The following is a 15086-nucleotide window of genomic DNA, read 5'->3' as shown; positions in this document are numbered from 1 at the left end:
TGTAATGAAGCTTACCATGACAATATACACTACCGTTCAAAAGATTGGGGTCATTTAGAAATGTCCTTGTTTTTGAAAGAAAAGCACATTTTTTGTCCATTAAAATAACATCAAATTGATCAGAAATACAGTGTAGACATTGCTAATATTGTAATTGACTGTTGTAGCTGGAAACGGCTGATTTTTAAATGGAATATCTACATGGGTAGATATTCGGTACACAACTGAGCAAGAAGACAAGTACATTAGAGTGTCTAGTTTGAGACACCAAGTCCTCAACTGGCAGCTTCATCCCGGAGTCACCTCTTCACGTTTGACATTGAGACTGGTGTATTGTGGGTACTATTTAATGAAGCTGCCAGTTGAGGACTTGTGAGGTGTCTGTTTCTCAAACTAGACACTCTAATGTACTTGTCCTCTTTCTCAGTTGTTTACCGGGACCTCCCACTCTTTCTATTCTGGTTAGAGACAGTTTGCGCTGTTCTGTGAAGGGAGTGGTACATAGCGTTGTACGAGATCTTCAGTTTCTTGGTCATTTCTCACATGGAATAGCCTTCAATTCTCAGAACAAGAATAGACTGACGAGTTTCAGAAGAAAGTACTTTGTTTCTGGCCATTTTGAGGCTGTAATTGAACCCACAAATGCTGATGCTCCAGATACTCAACTAGTCTAAAGGCCAGGTTTGTCTTACAGTAACAATCAGCAGTTAAAACAAAGTGTTTTCGGTAAAAAGATGCAGGATGGGGCTAAAAAAACGTAACCTCTCAAATTCATAGCAGAGATACGGATGCAAGGACTGGCCATCTGTGATATCAACATTATAGTTACAACTATGTTGAGGCTATATAGTGTTTTACTTTGTTTCCAAACATTGGCGTAAAACAAGCTTATATATTTGGGGATCTGATGGGGTACGACAGTTCAACTACAGTGAGGGAAAAAAGTATTTGAGCCCCTGCTGATTTTGTACGTTTGCCCACTGACAAAGAAATGATCATTCTATAATTTTAATGGTAGGTTTATTTGAACAGTGAGAGACAGAATAACAACAAAAAAATCCAGAAAAACGCATGTCAAAAATGTTATAAATTGATTTGCATTTTAATGAGGGAAATAAGTATTTGACCCCCTCTCAATCAGAAAGATTTCTGGCTCCCAGGTGTCTTTTATACAGGTAACGAGCTGAGATTAGGAGCGCACTCTTAAAGGGAGTGCTCCTAATCTCAGTTTGTTACCTGTATAAAAGTCACCTGTCCACAGAAGAAATCAGTCAATCAGATTCCAAACTCTCCACCATGGCCAAGACCAAAGAGCTCTCCAAGGATGTCAGGGACAAGATTGTAGACCTACACAAGGCTGGAATGGGCTACAAGACCATCGCCAAGCAGCTTGGTGAGAAGGTGCACAGCAAAAATTGGAGTGTTGAAATGTCAGGGTTAAACATTTCCGAGTTGATTTTCACTCCCAGAGTGTAATTTTAACACATTCTGATTTAAATGGTGTTCAGTGTTGGAGTTATTTGACACACGAGTTGATCCGGCCAGTGTTAACCCAACTCCGCCCATGCATTTCACTTCTTCGGTTGGAGACAGAGGAGACAAGTCGGCGCCATTTTCTCCCTCCTATGCAGTACTACACGGTAAGTGCAATTAACTCAAACTTACTGAAACAATTATAAATTGATGCTGAGAATTTCAGTATGAACAATGAAACATCTACAGAGAATATATGCCTAACAAGACCATGTTTGCTGCCAGGTCTGAGCAGCACATTTGTCCTGGTAATTAGCTAGCTAGAAGTGTATGGTAAGCTAGCTAACAGTTTGTTACTTATACCGTCTCCAACTTTATCAATGATGATTTAATAAAGGAAAAACAAAGCGTTATGTTTTTTTACTGTATAAAATCTTGTTTGAGGCTGGAGCTAATGTCTTTTTTCCCCCCTTCACTTTGAACATCAAAGGGGCCGCAAACAACATGTCCCAACATGCAGACGGTGTTTCACATGTTTAGTTGTCTGTGTGACCAGCGTACCACTGTATTTGGTGACCCATCAGATTATATGACCTGCAGTGTTGGAAAAAGTACTCAGATCATTTACTTAAGTAAAAGTATATAAGTATTACCAGTTAATTGTACTGAAATTACTAAGTTAAAGCTAAAGTACAAAATTTGCAGAAAATTGGGCTGTGACTGATATATTAAACATTTATTAAACATTTAAGTGCATCATTAAATACTGATGAGTCAATCCATAAGCAGCATTTTAATATCTCAGTCACAGCGCGATTTTCTGAAAATGTGTACTTTTTCCAACAGTGCAGGTCACAGAATCTGATGGGTCACCAAAAATGGTGTAACACTGTCGACTTAGCTTTAATCTTTACCGTTCTTCCTTTAAATGTTTATTTACTTTGTCAAACTTCCTTGCATGTCTCAGTCAAAATGCTGGTCCAGGTGAAGTACAGCCAACAGCAGAAATATGTGAAGCTGGATGAGGATGAAGGACGGTTTGACTTTATGCAATTCCATGAAAACGGTTAGCATGGCTTAGGAAAAAGGTTTTAAACCACACCCATGTTCTTTTAAAAGCTCATTGTGCAAGCTCCTTAATGTTGTCGATTCTGATTTCTTTACATGCCTTTATCAGACTCTTTTATACGGTAAATGGGGTTAAATTGCTAATCATTTTCAGTTCTGTAATGTGTGCTTCATAGAGTGTAAAGTATTAATATACACCAAAACAGTCAATAAAAGAAGCCAATCATCAATTTTTCAATTTGGACTTAAGAGGGAATGGGTTATGTGAGGGAAAATGCTCTAGGTCTATTTAAGGATTATACAGTGGTGGATGTATGTATTTAACGTGAACAGTTATTGGCTGTGAGGCAAGAAACAGTGCTGACTTCAAAGGCACATTCAATTTGACCTTACTATCTTTTCTAGTCATCGAGAGATTTTGCCTGCCACCTGATGCAAAAGTTGATGCAGAAATATTCGGCGACCTCGTTGGACAAGGCAATGTGGTGCTGACAGTATTCTCAGATCAGGGTAAGATATCAAGGCAGGTATAATAAAGCACTTTACACTTTACATAATATAATTATTTGCATTTTTTCTATTCCTTTAGAATTCTTTGATTTCTCCTTGTCTTCTGCTTCTGAGACGTCTGACTCAAGCTTCAGCTCAAGTGCATCAACTATAATCCTCGATGATGTCCCTAGCAAGAGACAAAGAATTGAGGATACACGTGATGCTGTGTCTGCTGAACAGGTTTCTTAATGCTTTCACTCTGAGTCTCTAGAAAAGCTATTTATCACCATGTTTTGTATTCTAATGTTTTTGTTTTTTATTAGTTGATTGAAGCTGTGCTAAGAGGCAAGTCTGGGGGTGAAGAAGTACTACAGGAGTACCAAACAACAGAAACCCTAACAGATGCTGCAAGAAGAAAAAGGGTTAACATCCTGGTGGCTCACATGATTGACAATCATGGGTGTGTTTGTTTCACATTGTTTTTATTTGTGCCAAATAACTGCATGGCCATTGCATAAATGTACTAATTTAATATCTCTCAGGCACCGCCCACTAAAGCAATCAGAGAAGATTATGCACATGGGATAGTGATGTTGTTCCCTTCCCTCAAGGATCCATACTCCAAGAAGGGCTATGTAATAGGCATTATTATTGTTGTTAACTCTTTCATGTCATGTTGTGCCACAAAACTGTGTGGACGACATTGGTATTTGAATTCCGTGAGATTTCTCATGAGCCTGGTATGACAACGCATTTATTTTCTTTTTCTCATTTCAGGAACACTTCTATGATGCTGCAAGCAGCACAGGATACATTTCTTGGCGTCTGAAAACAGTCCAGAGGAAGATTCGTCGAGGATCTGCACTGCCACCAAATAGCCCAATTGACTTTTCTCCAGGGGGCCCAAATTTCCAAAGGACTGTTAATGTTGAAAGGCAGCTTGATGGTGATGCTTGCCAAGAGGCCATGTCTTTGCTCAACCATACCACAGACCATTCCCTGATTTTCCAGAAGATGAGACCTTTCAGCACCGTCAGAAGCTTGTTAATGACCCAGGCAGAAGTGTTGATATCCTCTCCAGCTTCCCAAGATTCCTGGATACAAAAGGATTGGTAAGTTTGGGATGAGATGTTTAGAATGGCTGGAAATTTGAAAGTATTTCCTGAAGTAGTAGTAGTAGTTTAATATCTTCTTTCTTAAAGGTGGACCAAGACTACACTCTCCTATTTGATGGCGACACATCCTCCAGGCTTCTTCAGAAATGGGATTTGTTCTTTAAGCCAAATGTCATAAGAGGCTAAGCGGCTCACCTCAACACCAGAGTTGCGTTGCTTGGTGCAGTCAGCAGAAAGTCCCCCAGGAAGTGATCTTGATGAGGCAACAAGTGAGTTGTTTTTTTTGTTGTTTTTTTAATAAATTTGCTATAATTGCAGTTAAACTATAACTGCAATAATATTTCATTTGTTTATTCTGTGTATCTCTGAACGTTGATCTGATTTTTGGGATAAATGTGACTAATAGATGGATGACGGTTTAAAACGTTCTCATAATGCCTCCCTGTTCTCATTCAAACTTTAAAAGTATTACATTTGAAGAGTTTTCAGTTCATTCTTGTGACTCTTTGTCCTCAGCCTACGACCAAGAATTGGCTTCAATGTTGTTGCTTTTACATCTCCTTCCACCACCTCCAGGGGGACTGAAGTCTCCAAAAATTAGTGCATGTGATGCAGTTGAGACTTGTTGTCTTTCATAAGGTAATTATATTATTAAGGTGATTATAATAATTTGTCACGTCACCTTCTTAGCCACATATGTAAATGAGGGTTGTTAAAAAGTGGATGGAATTGTAATTAAGTCTTCATTCCCATCTTGCACTAGTCAATGAAAAGATGTTTGAATAATCACTTCTATGTAGTTCTCTCTGTGGCTGCACATTATTCTTGTGTCTAATTTTCAGTTTTCTGATCTCAACCCTAGTCATGCTGCAGTTTGGAGGAGCATCTCCGCAACCAGCAGGGTCGGCAGCCGTACCTCCTCGCTGTTGGGCGTCAGAAGAGCAAGATTGAGAGCTTCTACATCACAATGGATAAGCGTCTCATCCCATGCAAGGCAAACCGCTCCCTCAGGGCATGTGATGAACTTTTCAAAGCACATTTTGTGTTTAATTTGTCTTACGATGTGTCACTTGTGAATTTTTACACATTCCTGCAGACAACAGTGTATAACATTGATGTGGGGAAAATGAAGGAGTCACCCAGAGTTAAAGACTTGAGAGCGAGACTGCTTAACCAGCCAGTAGCACTCTCACTCTGAGTAAGAAGCTATAACAATGTTGACCTGTTTCATGTGTCAGAAATATTATCCCAGCAGTCAACAGTTGATTTCACATTTAAGAGTTGAACATGGTTACTATTAGAGGTCGACCGATAACTTGAAATCGGCCATTCCAATTATTCATAACAAATCGGTAATTTTGGCCACCGATTTGCCAATTTTTTTTTTTTTAAACCTTTATTTAACTAGGCAAGTCAGTTAAAGAACACATTCTTATTTTCAATGACGGCCTAGGAACAGTGGGTTAACTGCCTTGTTCAGGGGCAGAACGACAGATTTTTACCTTGTCAGCTTGGGGATGTAACCTTACGTTAACTAGCCCAACGCTCTAACCACCTGCTTTACGTTGCCAAGGTAAGTTGCTAGCTAGCATTAAACTTATCTTATAAAAAAAACAATCAATCATAAACACTAGTTAACTACACATGGTTGATGATATTACTAGTTTATCTAGCCTGTCCTGCTTTGCATATAATCGATGCGGTGAGCATTCGCGAAAAAGGACTGTCTTTGCTCCAACGTGTACCTAACCATAAACATCAATGTCTTTCTTAAAATCAATACACAAGTATATATTTTTAAACCTGCATATTTAGTTAATATTGCCTGCTAACATGAATTTCTTTTAACTAGGGAAAATGTGTCACTTCTCTTGCAAACAGAGTCAGGGTATATGCAGCAGTTTGGGCCGCCTGGCTTGTTGCGAACTGTGAAGACTATTTCTTCCTAACAAAGACAGCAGACTTCGCCAAACGGGGATGATTTAACAAAAGCGCATTTGCGGAAAAAAAAGCACAATCGTTGCACGACTGTACCTAACCATAAACATCAATGCCTTTCTTAAAATCAATACACAGAAGTATATATTTTTAAACCTGCATATTTAGCTAAAAGAAATCCAGGTTAGCAGGCAATATTAACCAGGTGAAATTGTGTCAGTTCTCTTGCGTTCGTTGCACGCAGAATCAGGGTATACAGAATCTGGCTTGCTGCGAACTAATTTGCCAGAATTTTACGGAACTATGAAATAACATTGTAGGTTGTGCGATGTAACAGGAATATTTAGACTTATGGATGCCACCTGTTAGATAAAATACGGAACGGTTCCGTATGTCACTGAAAGAATAATGTTTGAGATGATAGGTCATTAATATGGTCAAATCCGGAAACTATGGTTTATTATTTTATAGTTAAGTCTATGATTTGATATTTGATAGAGCGGTGGTAGGCAGCAGCAGGCTCGTAATAGTCAAAGGTATATGGTTTAGAGAGAAACAGTCGACGCATCATAATTCCTGTAATAACTTGCGGCTGAACTTGAAAGGGGTTCCTTCGTTATTTTACTGTTCATGTCTTCCATAGAGAATGTCTTGATCTACTTCAAATAAGGTCTGTGTTTTGTGCTTAAACTGCCTCGGCGTTTTGATACCCGTGTAAATCTCACTAGGTAACGTTTGTCAACATTTTCATAAATCCACTCTACAAAAAAAATTATCTTCGCTTATATTGATCAGAGTTATATCCTATGGATATCTACACAGTTATAAAATTGGCAAGGTGGTGTAAGCCTAAACCAAACACAGACCTTACTTTAAGTTAATCTAAAAATATCCTATGGAATAAATGAAGGAACCGCTTTTCAGATTTTGCTAGAAGGTGTCATGGGAATTATGACTCGCACTTTGGTAGTCAATTCTTACCATGCCCATTATTAAAATAGGATTTCCTGCATATAGAAATTACAGTTTTTGTTTTCAGCATTCATCACAGGTAACTTAAACTCTATTTTTATTATTCAAACAGTTGAGAGTATTTGTCTCCTAAGCAGACTCTTCAGTATCGTTGTCACTTCAGAGCTGTGTGTGTGTGTGTGTGTGTGTGTGTGTGTGTGTGTGTGTGTGTATGTATGTATGTATGTATGTATGTATATATATATATATATATATATATATATATTTTTTTTTTAAATCATAACAATAATCGGTCGATTAATCGGTATCGGCGTTGAAAAATCATAACCAGTCGACCTCTAGTTACTATCCTGGACCCAAGTTCAAATTGTTTTGTTCTCAGCAAGGCTGTAGGCATCAGTTCCTAACATATCCAGGTTTTCGGAAGCACCTTAATAGTGTTCATAGTAATGTTCAGCAAATTGCTCAAACTTCAACTGTTGTATGTTCATCTAGTGAGCCAGTTGCAACTTCATCTCAGGCACATGCTTTGGAGGACACATTTAATCCACAAAATCAATGTAGCTCTTCCAGTGTTTATTCTGAGAGCAATGATTCAGGACTTACTAAAGATCCAACTAAAGAAATGTGTGCATCCATCGTGGCCAAATTACAGGGGAGTGGGATTTCCAACAGTTTGGTATCCTCAATTGTAGGAGATTTGGAAGAACTAACAAGTGAGATTCGCTCACAAGCAAAGCATACAGCTATTTCTGCTTTACCTATAACTGACCCCAACATATCTGTGATAAATTAATCTTTTGAAGATTATGAAAACCCATTCACAAATCTAAATACAGAATGGAAACAAATACTACCACCAAAAATGGGGAGTTGTCGAGCCAGTAGAAATAACACTGGGAGTGAGATATGACAACAGGCGAAATCAGAAATCCGGTACTTATGATCAAGTACCTGTGAAGGATACTTTTATATATGTGCCGATTTTAGAAACATTGAAGTTCATGTGCAGAAATCCAGACATTTGTGTTTTGCTAAAGAAAGAGTGTAGATCAGAGCCTGACACTAAAACTGACTTTTTTGATGGAAGTTATTTTAAAACCCACCCTTTGTTTACAGCTAATAGACATGCATTACAAATCCAACTATACTATGATGATTTTGAAACAGCCAATCCCCTTGGCTCCAAACGTGGAATTCACCAAATTGGCTCTTTATTTTGTTGTAAGAAACTTTCCCCCAAAATATAATTCAGTTTAGATGAACATTCATTTGGTAACACTTTCACACACAAGATCTGCACAAGTATGGTTTTGATGTTATACTAGAACCGTTGATAAATGATTTGAAAAAACTAGAAAGCCAAGGGCTAAGTCTTCCATTTTCAGATGAGCAGGTATATGGTACAATCTGTCAGATCACTGAAGATAATCTAGGGATGCACACAATTCTTGGTTTTAATGAGTCATTCAGTAGCTGTCATTTCTGTCGCCTTTGTTTGATTGAGAAGAATGATTGTCAAACGGTATACAGTGAGGATGATCCTAAGGTGATCCTTCGTGGGAAAGATATGTTTGAAATGCATTGCCAGTCTCTCCAGGAAAACCCACAATTGAAGTCACTTTGTGGTTTGAAAAAAAGATCTACACTTAATTCATTGAAGTATTTCCATGTTTGTAATAACTATTCATTTGATATCATGCATGATCTTCTTGGGGGTGTGGTTCAGTACGAGATCAAATTGCTTTTTGGATATCTCACACAACACTTTGTCAGAACAGGACTTGCTTTCCAGGATTTATGGTTTTGATTATGGTTTTTTGGACCGAAAAAAATCGTCCTACAAAGATTATTTTGGAGAGTGTTGGCAATGGCATTGGTTTGAATTCTATTCAGACATTGTGTCTTGTGAAAAACATCCCACTGTTCTTTGGTGACATTATTCCTGCAGGAAACAAAAACTGGAATTTGTTACTGTTGTTACTTCAAATAATCAACAGTTTTTTCACCTTCTCTCACTCTAGGTATGACAATATATTTAAAGTATTTGATTGTTGACCACCACAAACTATTTAAGCACTTGTATCCACATAGAAACTTGATACCTAAGCATCATTTTATGATCCATTACCCATCTTCTATAAGGAAAATTGGCCCCTTAATATATACGTGGTGTATGAGGTTTGAGGCCAAACACAAGCTGTTTAAAGATTTTAAATTTCAACAAAAACATAACCAAATCACTTGCTAAAAAGCATCAGATGGCCATTGCTGGGAAACCTTAACCCTCAAACAAAATGAGTATGGGCCAATTAAATCTTCTCTTCAGAGATGAGAATGTCGTCAACAATGAAATGCTTGAAACAATCTTGTCAAAAGATGTTCTCAACTAGTTGGGTTAAAGTTGATGGTGTAGAGTATAAAGCTGGACTAGTTATTTGCAGTGCAATGGAAGAAGACATGCCAGTTTTTTGTCAAATAAGTGATGTACTTTTGGTTGAAGATCAACATTTTTTTTTGACAAACAAGCTATTTACAGAGAATTTTGATGACCATCACCATGCATTCAGAGTATTAAGAAGTATGGAAAGATGTCTACTAAAAATGTCTGAGCTTAAATTTCATAAACCGTTTGATATTCAAAGCTCATACAATGTTTCAGATGAAAGTTTACATTATACCTTCACTCACAATGTTTTAATTCAACTGACTGCAACGGAGAAAAGGCACAAATAAATGTTTTTGACAATGATTGTTTATTGTGATTAATTCATATTAATATAAGTATATATTAATTTATTCAATATTATTTATTAAACAATTAATTTTAACATCTTTTCAGTGTAGATAATTGACACTTTAGGGAGTGAAATTAACACTACACAAATAGTTTAAAAAATTTAACTCTGAGCAGTGTTAGTTGTCTAATCCCTTAGTGTTACTTTAACTCTGTTTTGCGAGTTAAAAAAGGAACTCTGGCAGAGTGTTAAATGTTTAACTATTTTGAAAGTGTTAATTTAACTCTGGAGAGTGTGGACCTATATAAACCCTCAAAAAGTGTTGAAATCAACTCTGTGGGAGTTAATTCAACACTGGACTTTTTGCTGTGTGACAACAGTTGGTGCGATTATTCGCAAATGGAAGAAACACAAAAGAACTGTCAATCTCCCTCGGCCTGGGGCTCCATGCAAGATCTCACCTCGTGGAGTTGCAATGATCATGAGAACGGTGAGGAATCAGCCCAGAACTACACGGGAGGATCTTAATGATCTCAAGGCAGCTGGGACCATAGTCACCAAGAAAACAATTGGTAACACACTACGCCGTGAAGGACTGAAATCCTGCAGTGCCCGCAAGGTCCCCCTGCTCAAGAAAGCACATATACATGCCCGTCTGAAGTTTGCCAATGAACATCTGAATGATTCAGAGGACAACTGGGTGAAAGTGTTGTGGTCAGATGAGACCAAAATGGAGCTCTTTGGCATCAACTCAACTCGCCGTGTTTGGAGGAGGAGGAATGCTGCCTATGACCCCAAGAACACCATCCCCACCGTCAAACATGGAGGTGGAAACATTATGCTTTGGGGGTGTTTTTCTGCTAAGGGGACAGGACAACTTCACCGCATCAAAGGGACGATGGACGGGGCCATGTACCGTCAAATCTTGGGTGAGAACCTCCTTCCCTCAGCCAGGGCATTGAAAATGGGTCGTGGATGGGTATTCCAGCATGACAATGACCCAAAACACACGGCCAAGGCAACAGAGGAGTGGCTCGAGAAGAAGCACATTAAGGTCCTCGAGTGGCCTAGCCAGTCTCCAGACCTTAATCCCAAAGTAAATCTGTGGAGGGAGCTGAAGGTTCGAGTTGCCAAACGTCAGCCTCGAAACCTTAATGACTTGGAGAAGATCTGCAAAGAGGAGTGGGACAAAATCCTTCCTGAGATGTGTGCAAACCTGGTGGCCAACTACAAGAAACGTCTGACCTCTGTGATTGCCAACAAGGGTTTTGCCACCAAGTACTAAGTCATGTTTTGCAGAGGGGTCAAATACTTATTTCCCTCATTAACTTCTCTAGGGTAGGGGGCAGTATTTTGACATCCAGATGAAAGGCGTGCCCGTAGTAAACTGCCTGCTGCTCAGGCTCAGAAGGTAGGATATGCATATTATTAGTAGATTTGGATAGAAAACACTGAAGTTTCTAAAACTGTTTGAATGATGTCTGAGTATAACAGAACTCATATGGCAGGCAAAAACCTGAGAAAAATCCAACCTGAGAAAAATCCAACCAGGAAGTGTGGAAATATGAGGTTTGTCGTGTTTCAAATCATTGCCTATACAGTGACTTAGGGTTAATTTTGCACTTCCTACGGCTTCCACTAGATGTCAACAGTCTTTAGAACGTTGTTTCATGGTTCTACTGTGAATGGGGGGAGAATAAGAGGTCCTGGAGTCAGATGACTGAGAGAATGACATGAGTTCAGTGGCAAGCGCTCACGTGAGAGTTAGCTGTGTTCCTTTTCTTTTTTGAAGACATTGAAATTGTCTGGTTGGAATATTACTAAAGATTTATGATAAAAACATCCTAAAGATTGATGCTATACATCGTTTAACATCTTTCTACGAACGTAAATATAACTTTTTTTGACTTTTCGGTGTGACATTTTGCGCACGCTTCCTGCATTTGGAGTAGTGGACTAAACGCGTTAACAAAAAGGAGGTATTTGGACATAAATTATGGACTTTATCGAACAAAACAAACATTTATTCTGGAACTTGGATTCCTGGGAGTGCATTCCGATGAAGATCATCAAAGGTAAGTGAATATTTATAAGGTAATTTTTGTCATTTCTGTTGACTCCAAAATGGCAGGTATCTGTATGGCTTGTTTGATCTGAGCGCTGTACTCAGATTATTGCAAAATTTGCTTTAGCCCTAAAGCTTTTTTGAAATCTGACACAGCGGTTGCATTAAGGAGAAGTGTATCTATAATTCTTTGAATAACTGTTGAATATTTTATCAACATTTATGATGAGTATTTCTGTAAATTGATGTGCTCATTCACCGGAAGTTCTGGGAGGCAAAACATTTATGAACATTACACGCCAATGTAAAATGGGGTTTTTGGATATAAATATGAACTTTATCAAGCAAAACATACATGTATTGTGTAACATGAAGTCCTATGAGTGCCATCTAATGAAGATCATCAAAGGTTAGTGATTAATTTTAGCTGTATTTCTGGTTTTTGTGACGCCTCTCCTTGCTTGGAAAATGGCTGTGTGGTTTTTCTTGTCTAGGCGCTGTCCTAACATAATCTAATGATATTCTTTCGCTGTAAAGCCTTTTTGAAAATCGGACAATGTGGTTGGATTAACGAGAAGTGTATCTTTAAAATGGGATAATAGTTGTATGTTTGAGAAATTTGAATTATGAGATTTTTGTTGTTTTGAATTTGCCGCCCTGCTATTTCACTAGCTGTTGAATAGTGTATCCCGCAGGTGGGACGCTAGCGTCCCACATACCCCAGAGAGGTTAAAATGCAAATCAATTTATAACATTTTTGACATGCGTTTTTCTGGATTTTTCTGTTGTTATTCTGTCTCTCACTGTTCAAATAAACCTACCATTAAAATTATAGACTGATAATTTCTTTGTCAGTGGGCAAACGTACAAAATCAGCAGGGGAACAAATACTTTATCCCTCACTGTAAGCTTATGAAGTTACATTCTTCAAGAATCGATGGGTACATAATATTTCATTCATTTATTAATCAAAAAATGATGTAGCAACTGCAGATTATCCCTTTAAAGTGGCTGATGCTATTGGTTTTGGCATTTACCTATGATTTTGCAACTGTTAGGCACATTCTCAAAACCTACATTTTTGGTGAGCAGTGGCACAAGCAGGATCCCTTGCATAATCCTTTGTTAATTCTACCTTTATGTGAAAGTTGAGCCATTTAGAGTATGGTTGATGGGAAAATGACAGGCCCTAGGCCTTAGGCCCTGGAGGCACTATCAACATTTACAGTAGAGGGTGTTAACTGCAAACAAACAAAAATATTATGATTTGAAATATGAATCATAGCTACATTTCTGGGGAGGCAGTTGGCAGCAGCATGTCAAAATTAAAGTTAGGCCTATGCCTGGTGAACTTTTAACACAGATATTTGCATGAGTGAGGTTTGCAGGCCATTGAGCAGTAGGTCTCCCCTGCGAGAGGCCCAGTGACACACCAAGTCTGACAAGGTGGAGGTGAAGTGAAACTATGAGCAGGCGATGTTTATTTTGGTCTGTGATCACAAGGTGAGAAAGTTAGCGGATGTTAGGTGTTGACCGGGTGGTTCTGCTCTTCCAGAGAAGAGGAAGTGTTTCAGACAGTATTGTAGTGATTCCCCTAGCATCACAAGGTAGAAGTAGCCACTAGACAGTACTGTAGTGATTCCCCTAGCATCACAAGGTAGAAGTAGCCACTAGACAGTACTGTAGTGATTCCCCTAGCATCACAAGGTAGAAGTAGCCACTAGACAGTACTGTAGTGATTCCCCTGGCATCACAAGGTAGGAGTAGCCACTAGACAGTACTGTAGTGATTCCCCTAGCATCACAAGGTAGAAGTAGCCACTAGACAGTACTGTAGTGATTCCCCTAGCATCACAAGGTAGAAGTAGCCACTAGACAGTACTGTAGTGATTCCCCTAGCATCACAAGGTAGAAGTAGCCACTAGACAGTACTGTAGTGATTCCCCTAGCATCACAAGGTAGAAGTAGCCACTAGACAGTACTGTAGTGATTCCCCTAGCATCACAAGGTAGAAGTAGCCACTAGACAGTACTGTAGTGATTCCCCTAGCATCACAAGGTAGAAGTAGCCACTAGACAGTACTGTAGTGATTCCCCTAGCATCACAAGTTAGGAGTAGCCACTAGACAGTACTGTAGTGATTCCCCTAGCAACACAAGGTAGAAGTAGCCACTCGACAGTACTGTAGTGATTCCCCTAGCATCACAAGGTAGAAGTAGCCCCTCGACAGTACTGTAGTGATTCCCCGAGCATCACAAGGTAGAAGTAGCCACTAGACAGTACTGTAGTGATTCCCCTAGCAACACAAGGTAGAAGTAGCCACTAGACAGTACTGTAGTGATTCCCCTAGCAACACAAGGTAGAAGTAGCCACTAGACAGTACTGTAGTGATTCCCCTAGCATCACAAGGTAGAAGTAGCCACTAGACAGTACTGTAGTGATTCCCCTAGCATCACAAGTTAGAATTTGCCACTCGACGTGTTGGCAGCAGCCCTGACCATAGTTCTAAGTTCTTTAGACCTCACCCTTAGAAAGAAAGCTGACATGGAGATCACCTGTATAGAGACCATAGTAACCTGAGTTCTCATTCCTGGTCCTAACTCCAAGGTACCCACAGGGACTGTGCAGGCTTTTGTTCCAGCATTGCACTAACACAACTGACTCCACTAGTCATCAAAAGCCCAATTGATTCATTGAATCAGGTCTGTTACAGGCGGGAACTCTCAAAACTGGGCTCTTGGGCCTAAATTAGATACGGTGAGAGACCCTGATTGTCTTGGCTCAGGCACAACTATGTGAGCTTATCAACAGTGAAACCTCAGCAGAGTGAGTCTGGGCCAACATGGACAGTCAGGTAGACTAGACTTTAGTTGTCTCCTGGGTGACAAAGTAACAGAGTCTGATGTAAGAGCAGGGTTTCCTTGCAGAGTATTCAGACTGGAGCGTGACTGGATTGTGAACTGAGCCAGGCAGCGTGAGGGAATGTCAGACACATTACTATCAGCGGGACCTGCTGTTGGGTAAAAACTACTGGAGGTGGAGAAAGAGAGGAAGGGAGTGGGGTAGAAAGGTAGAGAAAGGTGAGGTAAGAAACCGGTGAAGCAGGGTCAGAGTTGAAGTTGGGGAGGGGTCCTATGCTGACAAGGTACTGAGATGGCGGCCTTAGATCAGGGTTTCCCAAACTCGGTCCCGAGCCAGTGACTGAAACACCGAGTGATCTTGGAGGA

General features: G+C 39.4%; 1 protein-coding gene and 3 long non-coding RNA genes across 14 annotated transcripts in view; 3 read left to right on the top strand and 1 right to left on the bottom strand.

Annotated features, from left to right (window-relative positions):
- The window catches only part of sbf1 (SET binding factor 1), an 88837-nt gene that overhangs the window by 61720 nt on the left and 12031 nt on the right, over positions 1-15086 (bottom strand). The gene's annotated exons all lie outside the window — the stretch shown is intronic.
- LOC115198897 (uncharacterized) lies at positions 2294-2981 on the top strand. The gene is made up of 2 exons (XR_003879317.1): positions 2294-2539; positions 2947-2981. It is a non-coding gene; the product is annotated as an uncharacterized LOC115198897 (long non-coding RNA).
- Positions 3197-3447, top strand: LOC115198896 (uncharacterized). Its single transcript, XR_003879315.1, has 2 exons — positions 3197-3273; positions 3357-3447. It is a non-coding gene; the product is annotated as an uncharacterized LOC115198896 (long non-coding RNA).
- On the top strand, positions 3561-5287 carry LOC115198895 (uncharacterized). The gene is made up of 4 exons (XR_003879314.1): positions 3561-3668; positions 3811-4145; positions 4236-4787; positions 5011-5287. It is a non-coding gene; the product is annotated as an uncharacterized LOC115198895 (long non-coding RNA).

This window comes from Salmo trutta, chromosome 8 (genome assembly GCF_901001165.1).
Source record: "Salmo trutta chromosome 8, fSalTru1.1, whole genome shotgun sequence".
In the NCBI taxonomy this organism is placed as follows: Eukaryota; Metazoa; Chordata; class Actinopteri; order Salmoniformes; family Salmonidae; genus Salmo; species Salmo trutta.
This window is presented reverse-complemented; position numbering and strand designations above follow the sequence as displayed.